Raw genomic sequence first — 10,914 nt, 5'->3', positions numbered from 1 at the left:
TTCTGGCCCCTGAGGTGGTGCCTGTCCTGAATTTGTGTTTATGTTTCCAGGCATGATTTTTCTTTTTCTTTTTTTTTAAATTGGAGTATAATTGCTTTACAATGTTGTGCTAGTTTCTGCTGTACAACGAGGTGATTCAGCTAAATGTGTACGTATATCCCCTGCCTCTTGGACCTCCCTCCCAACCTACCCCTCTAGGTCATCCCAGAGCACTGAGTTGAGTTCCCTGTGCTGTTTAGCAAGTTCCACTAGCTATCTATTTTACATATGATCGAGTATATCTGTTAATCCCAGTCTCCCAACTCATCATTCCCCCCATGTCCAGGTCCTTTCTCCATGTCTGCATCTCTATTCCTGCCCTGGAACTCAGTTCATCTGTACAATTTTCTAGAGACATGTTTTTATACCATTAAAGCATTTTTATGTATCCATCAACAATATATAACACTGTTTTGCATATTTTCAAACTTTATATAGAGTGTCATCTGTCATTTTTACAACTTGCTTTTGCACTGGACATTCTATCTATGAGATTTTATCTATGTTCGAGTTCACATAGCTCAAAGTTCATTTACTTAAAACCATATAAAATCAATAGCATTTAAGAATATGGTATAGTGTTACATTGTATGAATAATACACCATGTATAAATCTCTGGCTTAAAATATTTTGCATAAAGTATTATTGCAGACAACGCTGAAATGAGCTTTCTTGGCATGTCCTTCTTTGCACTCCTTAGAGAATTTTAGAAGGGACATTGCTCGGGGAAAGGGCAGGACCATTTTTAGCTTCCTCTTGTGAAATGCCTCTCCAGAGGGGTTGGCCAGCTGTATTCCTACCAGTAGTAAGTGACAGCCTTGTGGTTCTGCAGCTTCCCAGTACTTGCTCTGATCAACCTCTGGGTACCAAATGACTTCTTATCGTCATTTGAATTGCATCCTCTGACTAGCAGGGAAGTTGAAGATCTTTACAGATTTTGTTTGTTTCTTGTGTGACTTTCCTACTTATGTCTACTTTAATATCTGTTCATTTGGGTTTTTTCTTAATTGATTTTTAAAATCAGAGTAAAACTGACTTTTTTTGAGGAGAGGGAGTTTTGCAGTTCTAACACATGTTAAAAAAAATCAATGAAATTGAAAGACACTATGAGATTACTTTAAACTATGAATTCGATGTCTTTAATGGATAGGAACTATTTGGGTCATCTATCTCTTCCTTGGGAAGCTTTGTTAATTAGTAACTGTCAAGAAACTGGTTCATTCTATCTAAGTTGTCAAATTTATTTGTGTAGAGTTGTTCTTCGTTCCTAGTACTCTCTTATTATTCTTTTAATGTCTGTGGAGTCTATTGGGGGATCCTCTCTTTCACTCTGGCAGCTAGTATGGTATTTCCTTCCTATGGGTGGATGAGACCCCATGGATTCATACAGCTTTCTGTACTTTGCCATTTTATATAAGGGACTTGAGAATCTGCAGACTTTGGTATCCAAGGAGGGTCTTGAAACGAATCCCTCTGAGATAATGAGGGAGGACCATAGTCTGTGTCCTCTCTTCTGTCTCACTCCCCCCTTTTCGTTACTCTAACTAGAGATGTATCCATTTTTATTGAAATTTTCAAAGAATCAGCTTTTAGTTTTATCATTGATGTTCTCCATTGTTTTTGCTTTTAATTTCATTGGTTTCTTTTTCATCTTTGTTTTGTCCTTTCTTATTGTTTTGGGTTTACTTTACTCTAGTTTTTCTTAATATGAAATTTTGCTCAGTCGTGTCTGATTCTTTGCCACCCCATGGACTATACGGTCCATGGAATTCTCCAGGCCAGAATATTGGAGTGGGTAGACTTTCCCTTCTCCAAGGGATCTTCCCAACCCAGGGATCAAACCCAGGTCTCCTGCATTGTAGCCAGATTCTTTATCAGCTGAGCCACAAGGGAAGCCCTTTTCTCAATGTGGGAGCTTAGACTAGAGCTTTGAGATCTTTCTTTATTTCAAATGCAAGCATGTAACAGTATACATTTCCCTCTGAGCATGGCTTTAGCTGCATCCCACAAACTCTGACATGTGGTATTTTCATTCAGGTCAATTTTTTTTTAAACAGAAGGTTTTTTTTTATTATATATTATTTATTTGGCTGCATCAGGTCTTAGCTGAGGCACACAGCATCTTCATTGTGTCAAATCTTTTGTTGTGGTGCACAGACTCTCTGGTTGTGGTGTGTGGGCTCCAAAGTGCATGGGCTCAGTACTTGCAGTGCTCGAGCATAGTTGCTCTGTGGCATGTGGGATCTTATTTCCCCGATCAGGGATCGAACCCACATCCCCTGCATTGCAAGGTAGATTCTGAACCATTGGACCACCAAGGAAGTCCCGTCAAAATACTTGATGTTCCCTCAAGACATCCTCTTTGACCCATGAATTATTACGTTGTTTAATTCCCAAGTGTTTGGAGGTTTTCCAGCTATCTTTCTGTTATTGATTGCTTGTTTAATTCCATTATGGTCAGAGAACATACTTTGTATGATTTCAAGTCTATTATATTTATTACGGTTTGTTTTATGACTCTGGATATGATCTGTCATAGTGAAATGTATATGTACATTTGAGAGGAATGTATATTCTGATCTTGTTGGGTGGAGTATTCTGTAAATATCAATCGGATCAGCTGGTAGAAGGACTAGTTCTTTGATATATTTGCTGATTTCCTATTGGCTTGTTTATCAATTACTGAGAGAAGAGTATTGAAATCTCTAACTGTAATTGTGGGTTTGTCTAACTCACTTCTACCAGCATCTGTTGTGTGTATTTTGAAGCTCTTTTGCTAAGTGCAAACATATTTAAAATTACTATGCCTTCTTGGAGAATTGACTCTTTAATTATTGTGTATTGCTCCTCTTAATTCTTGGAAATTATCCTGGCTATGCAGTGTCTTTTGTCTAATATTAATGCAGCCACTTCAGCTTTCTTTTGATTAGTGTTTGCATGGTATTTTCCCCATTCTTTTACTTTTAACCTACTTATATTACAAAATCATCGATAGCGAATAGTCGGTTAAATCTGACAGTCCCTGTCTTTCCGACCACTTTTATTTCATATGTATACTGATAATGTTTAAAACTAGGTCTACATGTTTAGTATTTTGTGTTCTATTTTAATTTATCTGTTGAGCTTTTAACTATATCTCTTAGTATAGTTTTAAATGAATTTTTTCAGTAGTTACTCCAAGGATTATTATATATGTCAGTTCAATTCCATTCAGTCACTCAGTTGTGCCCGACTCTTTGTGACCCCATGGACTACAGCACTCCAGGCTTCCTTGTCCATCACCAACTCCTGGTGCTTGCTCAAACTCATGTCCATTGAGTCAGTGATGCCATCCAACTAACTCAATCTCTGTCATCCCCTTCTCCTGCCTTCAAGCTTTCCCAGCATCAGGGTCTTTTCCAATGAGTCAGTTCTTCGCCAAAGTATTAGAGCTTCAGCTTTAGCATCAGTCCTTCCAGTGAATATTCAGGACTGATTTCCTTTAGGATTGACTGGTTTGATCTCCTTGCAGTCCAAGGGACTCTCAAGAGTCTTCTCCAACACCAGTTCAAAAGCATCAGTTCTTTGGTGCTCAGCTTTCTTTCGGGTCCAACTCTATCTCTCTCTATACATGTATACATATATATATTTTAGTATATATATATTGGCTGTGTGGAATCTTAGTTGTTACACTCAGGATCTTTTCAATTTCAGCCTGTGACTCTTGATTGTGACATGTGGGATCTTAGTTCCCTGACCAGGTATTGAACCTGGACTCCCTGCATTGGAAGCATGAAGTCTTAACCACTGGACCACCAGGGAAGTCCCCCAAAGATTATAATATATATTTAGTATTTTACCTCTTCATGTAGCCTGTAGAAACCTTACCATCATATAGGTCCCTTACTCTCCCCCTTCATCTTGTAGTTGTCATATGTATCACATCTATATACACCGGAAATTCACTGAACCATGTTATAATTTCTGGTTTCAATTGTCAGACATATTTTAAAGAACTTAAGAGAAGGATTGTCTATTCTATTTACCACTTTTTCTCTTTCTTCATTCTGATGTTCTAAATTTCTTTAAGGTATTATTTTCCTTCTATATGAAGAATAATTTTTAGCATTTATTGTAAAAATTATTCTTCAAATATTTATTGAAATATTTAGCATTTATTTTAGAATGAGTCTGCTGCAGACAAATTCTCTTAGTTTTATTTGAGAATGTCTTTACTTCACTTTCATTCTTGAAGAATATTTTCACTGGATTTAGAATGCTTTTTAAAAAATGGAGGTAAAATTCGTGATATATAATCCACCATTGTAACCATTTTGAACTGCACAGTTCAGTGGCTTTTAGTACCTTCGTAATGTTGCTCAACCATTGGCAGTATCTACCTCTAAAACACTTTTATTACCCCCTCCTTCCCCAAAAAACTCTTCTCATTAAGCAGTTACTCCCTAGTCTCCTCCCCCCATTCCCCCTAACCTACTTCTGTCTCTGTGGATTTACCTATTCTGGACACATTATATAAATGGAATCATATAATACATGATCTTTCTATTTGGCTCCCTTCCCATGACACGTTTTCAAGGTTTATCCACATTGCAGCATGTATCGATACTTCATTCTTTACTGTGATTAAATAATGTTCCATTGTATGGATATATCTCAGTTTGCTTTTCCATTCACCAGTTGACAGACATTTGGGTGGTTTTCAGTTCTTAGCTACTATGAATAAATACTGCTATGAACAATTGTGTACCAGTTTTTGTGTGAACACCTGTTTTCAATTCTCTCGGATATAGACCTAGGACTAGAATTGCTGGGTCATATAGTAATTCTCTGTTTAACCTTTGAGAAGCTGCCAAACTGTTCCCCACAGTGGCTGCACCATTATGTGTTCCCACCAGCAACGTATCAGGGTTCCAACTTTCCCACATCCTTACTCTTACATGTTATTTCCTGTTTATTTTTTTATAGCCAACCTAATGGGTGTGGTATCTCAGCTTTTTTATTTGCATTTTCCTAATAATGAATGACGGAGAAGGCAATAGCACCCCACTCCAGTACTGTTGCCTGGAAAATCCCATGGACGGAGGAGCCTGGTGGGCTGCAGTTCATGGGGTTGCTAAGAGTTGGACGCGACTGAGCGACTTCACTTTCACTTTTCACTTTCATGCATCGGAGAAGGAAAGAGCAACCCACTCCAGGATTCTTGCCTGGAGAACTCCACGGACGGGGGAGCCTGGTGGGCTGCCGTCTATGGAGTCGCACAGAGTCGGACACAAGCACCAAGTGACTTAGCAGCAGCAATAATGAATGATGTTGGGCATCTTTTCATGTGCTATTGGTCATTTGTATATTTTCTTTAGGTCATTATCTGTTCAAGTCTTTTGCCCATTTTTTAATTGACTTGTCTTTCTGTTGTTGAGTTGTAAGAGTTCTTTATATATCAAAGATACTAGATATATGACATATAAATATTTTCTCCCATTCTGTAGGTTGTCTTTTCATTTCTTTGATTTACAAAAGTTTAAACTTTTGATAGTTTAATTTATCTATTTTTATTTTGCTGCTTATGCCTTTTGTACATATCTAAGACTTCCTTATCAAATTTAAGATCACAGAGATCTACATCTATATTTTATTCTAAGAGATTTGTTGTTTTAGCTCTTACAGTTTGGTCTTTGATATAGAATATATAAGAAAGAATATATATATATATATATTCTTTCTCAGATTGTTTTCCATTATGGTTATTATAAGATACTGAATGTAACTCTCTGTGCCATATATTTAATAGCAGATCATTGTTGTTTATCTATTTTATATATTGTGGTGTGTATCTGTTAATTTCAAATTCATAATTTATCCCTAACCCCCCTTTCACTTTGGTAACCATTGGTTTGTTCTCTATGTCTGTGAATTTGTTTCTGTTTTGTAAATAAGTTCATTTGTATCATGTTTTTAGATTCCACATATAAATGGTATGATATTTGTCTTCTTTTCTGACTTACTTCACTTAGTATGATACTTTCTAGGTTCATCCATGTTGGTGCAAGTGGCATTATTTCATTGTTTTCTATGGCTGAGTAATATTCCACTGTGTATCATTGTTTGTGTGTATATATACATCACATCTTTAGCCATTCATCTGTCAAGTGCTATACTGTTTTGATTACTGCGGCTTTGTAGTAACTTTTGAAATTGGGAAGTATGAGTTCTCTAACTTTATTCCTCTTTAAAAAAATTGATTTGACTGTTAAAAGTCCCTTGCAATTCTGTATACATTTTAGGACTGGCTTGTCTATGTCTGACAAAAACACAATTGGAACTTTGATAAGGATTGCATTGAATTATGTATAGAATTCTTGGTTCAATTTATTTTTTCTTTTAGCATTTTATAAACGTCGTTCCTCCTCCTTTTAGCTTCCATGGTATCTGATGAGAGACCACCAGTCATTCAAATCAAAGAGTAATAAACAGGAAATATGTCCCCCCAACCCCACCCAGTCTGGAGACCTCTGCTTCTCTGTGTCCCTCTGGGCTTTGGCACCTACAGGTATCATGCTTCCACTTCAGTACTGCCTGGTGACTGGAGTGAGAACAGCAAAAAAAGAGGGAAAAAAAACCAACAAAAACAGGGAATGCTTTCTGACCCTAAGTCATGTCCCTTCCCATTTTCCCTCCCACAGACCAGAAAAAGGAGATTTCTCTGGGAGCTGCTTCTGTGCTCATCTTTATGTATTTCTGGGTTTCGAGCTTCCTTCGGGTCAGGTGATATTGAAGGGGAAAAACTGACAACCTTAACCCTGGTTGGGTAAAATTCTGAATTCTGGCATCCTTCCCCCATTAGCCCATTGTGTGTGTGGGTGTGTGCGCGTGCACTCAGTTGTATCCGACTCTTTGCAACCCCATGGACTGTAGGCCCACCAGGCTCCTCTGTCCATGGGATTCTCCAGGCCAGAGTACTGGAGTAGGTAGCTGTTCCCTTCTCCAGGGGATCTTCCTGACCCAGGAATCAAACCGGGGTCTCCTGCATTGCAGGCGGATTCTTCACTAGCTGAGCTATCAGGGAAGCCCCATCAACTTATTACCACTTACTTTTCAGGGTCCTTGGAGAGTTACCTGCTCCATACAGTCTGTGTGGGATTTATAGTTGTATTTAATGGGGGAGGAGGATGGGGCATGCTTACTCCATCCACTGGAACTGGAACCTCTCTTAAACTGTCTTTAAGACATCCTTATCAAATATGGATGAAATACTTACATTAAACTACTTTTAATTGAAATATAGTTGATTTACAATGTTGTATTAGTTTATTAAACTCTTTTTAAAAATATGCATGTATTTATTTGGCTGGGCCAGGCCCACGCAGGATCTTTTAGATGAGGCATGTGGGATCTTTAATCGCAGCATATGAAATCTTCAGCTGTGACATCTGAACACTTAGTTACAGCATATGGAATCTAGTTCCCTGACCAGGGATCAAACCCGGGCCCCCTGCATTGGGAGTGTGGAATCTTACCCTCTGAACCACCAGGGAAGTCCTTCAACTCTTGTTGTGCATGCTTCACGTATCTTTTCCTAGTTCTTGTCTTAAAACTTTTAGTTTTCTCTTCATTACATTTTCTTACAGTAAATTTATGAATAATTTCATTTATGGATCAGGCTTTTGTATTCTATTTAAGTACTCTTTTTCAACACTGAGATCACAAAGGTATCCTATTTTCTTTTTTCCTCATATTTTCTTCTGAAACTGTAAAATTTTTCTTTTTTAAATTTATGTCTTTTGAACACCTGGAATTTATATGTTCTATATGGTGTGAAGTAGCCATTTAATTTTTTTTCCAGGGCTGCAGTTCATGGGGTCCCTAAGAGTCGGACACGACTGAGTGTCTTCACTTTTACTTTTCACTTTCACGCACTGGAGAAGGAAATGGCAACCCACGCCAGTGTTCTTGCCTGGAGAATCCCAGGGACGGGGGAGCCTGGTGGGCTGCTGTCTATGGGGTCGCACAGAGTTGGACACGGCTCTGGTGCCCTAGTACCATTAACCAAATAATTCTTTCCCTACTGATGTTCTGGGCTCTTTATTCTATTTGTCTTTATCTGTCTTTTCTGTTTGTCTTATGCTATTTGTATTTATCTGATCATCTATTCCTACTCAGTCGTTTTATTTCTGTATATTTATTTTTATTTATTTGGCTGCACCAGGTCTTAGTTGCAGCACGTGGGATCTAGTTCCCCAACCTGGGATCGAACCCAGGCTCCCTGCATTGAGAGTGCGGAGTTTTAGCCACTGGACTACCAGGGAAGTCCCTCAACTCCTTTAACTGCTTCTTTGGGTGTTTACCTTTGTAAACACCAAATAATATGCTTATATTTCTACCTCTTTATTTTTCAGCTTTGTGTACTATTGATAGACTTCCCTCCATGGACAATAAGGCTTTAGCGCTCTTTCCACTGCTTCTCACCACATGCAGATGCTATTTTGTCCCTTCATCCTCCCGATACCATCGTCCAAGGGCCCACGAGGGCAGTGGCAGTGGGGGTGGTGAGACTATAGAGATAAACTTGGGAGATAAATAGGAGGTGGTGGATTGGATGGACGTCAAGGATGATTTTTAGTTTCTAGAAAACTCGTGGAAGGCGGTGTTATTTGCTGAGCTTAAGGCATGCAAAGGAAGGGGCAGGTTTGTGAGAATTCATTTTATCTTACAATTCTGTCCGTGGGCTCTGGGTGCCCTCTCCCCGGGTTCTGGTCTGACTCACCTGACCGATGCCTGTTTCTGAGTGCTGGCTGATGCGGGCTGGAACCTGGGGAATCGTGGATGCGCCGGGGATGAGCTAGTAAACAAGTGTGCCCTTAGGCTGGGCTCCTTGGAGGGCGCATTCATCATCATCAACGTACAGGAAAGGCTAGTCCTCAGGCTGGCACTTCCTACCCACAGGGTGTGCGGGTGCCCAAATTCTGCCTGAAGCTTGGGCCCATTAGAGAACACTAGAGTGTGGGAGGCAGACAGAGTCAAGTGTCTGAGAAATAAATAAAGACACACAGAGACAGACAGACCTAGGAGAGCTGTCTCTCCTTTCAGGATTGGTCAGAATTTTGTCCTTACTAGCTAGCAATTTTGCTTTTAAAGGTCCTTTCTCACTTGGGATCCAGCCTCCTACCATAGATCTCCCCTATGGGAGAAATCCACAGAGGGAGAAGGTAATTAAACAATCCAGTGGCTGGACAGAAATGAGCCTTGGAGTTAGGAAAACAAATGGCCATCTCCGTGGTCCCACAGAAGATGCTGGCTAAAGGTGGTGGCGGGGGCGGGGTCTGTGATGGTTCCTCCTCTGTCCGTTCTCTCTCCCACCTACTCACAATTTCTTCCTGAACCTCCAGTCCTTCCCCCACCCCGGCCCAGCCCAGGCTGTTGTCTGATTTTGCAGCAGTCAGAGCAGGTTCCAGAAACATCACTGGAGTCCAGCGGAGTCAGCTCAGATCCTAGAAGTCATGGGGAACCAGCTAAAACGCAGCTTGCCACGTCTGGGCCTCACCCTAAGCTCTGATGGAAGCAGATGGGTGCTGCTGTGGTGGTCTTGTTCACACTCTTACTTTTATGATTTATTTTAGGCAGAACAGAATAATAGGATGTTGTTCAGTCCCTCAGTTGTGTCTGCCTCTGCAGCCCCGTGGACTGCAGCATGTCAGGCTTCCCTGTCCTTCACCACCTCCTAGAGTCTGCTCACACTCTTGTCCGATGAGTCAGTGATGCCCTGTGAAATCACTATGCAACTCTGCATTCCATAGGTGAGGATCAGGGAGGTTGAATCACTCATTCAAAGTCAAGGTAGGGGCGTTTCACTTTGCTCTCCCCTTCCCCACTCCATCCCTACCTCCTGATGTAGTAAGCCTGGGGTACCACTGCCAGCCAAGCTGCTGACCACCTTTGTGGGCAGGCCTGAGAGTCCCTTGGTCCCATGGGGACAGGCAGTGAGGGATCAGAGTTTGGGGTGGCACAGAAGTCTGGGGTCCACAGCTTCTCTGTAGCCACGAACACATGACAGGCAGACCCCTTCCACTGGGCCAGGTCTCGCCTCTGCACCTGGGACTGGGAGAATGAATAGGAACCTTGTTTGGTAGGAATTTCTTTCCTCTGCTGTTTGCTTTGGGTTTTTTTTCCCCCTCTCCATTCCTGGCTGCTAACCCAATATTTGGCTTTCTGTGAGCACTAAATATAATTCTTCATTTAACCTCCAGAATCATGGTTTCCTACCTGCTTCCCACGACCGGATCCACAGCTTGGAATGAAAACAGAACCCCGAGGGCATAAGCGGCTCAGGGCTGAGGGTGGGGGCGGGTTCCGGGAGGGGGAGGAGCAGCGGGAGGGAGGCAGGGAGGCCACAGCGAGAGGCGCAGGCAGCCTTCACCCACGCTGGGCGGCTCAGGCCTCTCGCTGGCTTTTGTGCTCGCTCTCTGAAACCTGGGCCTGGATCCTGTCCTTTCTTACCCCACAAAAAGGATGCCGGGTTCCCACCCACAAGCCACCTCCACACACCTCGGCATTCCAGGGCCAGAGAAAACAAACAAAATCCACTCTCGGGACTCGCCCGCCTGCCACCCCCACAGATGCCTGTAGGATGCGGGTTGGGGGGGGTCTCCGTGCGGCTCCCCCCCGCAACTTTCCCCCGCTGTCCTCCCTGTGACCAGTCGGGGCAGGTGAAAGCTCCATGGAACTGGGCAGTGGAAAATTCCCCCCAGATCCTCCTGGGGAGGAGCCGGAGCAGCTGCTGCTGAACACCAGGGCTGGTCCGGCACCTGGTCCCCGGGTCCCCCGCCGGCTCGGCCCCAGCTGCGGAGGAGGGCGGGGGGCGCGCAGGCCGCAGGGCGCCG

The sequence above is a fragment of the Bison bison genome, unplaced genomic scaffold (genome assembly GCF_000754665.1).
Source record: "Bison bison bison isolate TAMUID 2011002044 unplaced genomic scaffold, Bison_UMD1.0 scf7180017864105, whole genome shotgun sequence".
NCBI classification, from domain to species: domain Eukaryota; kingdom Metazoa; phylum Chordata; class Mammalia; order Artiodactyla; family Bovidae; genus Bison; species Bison bison.
The sequence above is the reverse complement of the archived record's forward strand: the minus strand, read 5'-3'. Positions refer to the sequence as shown.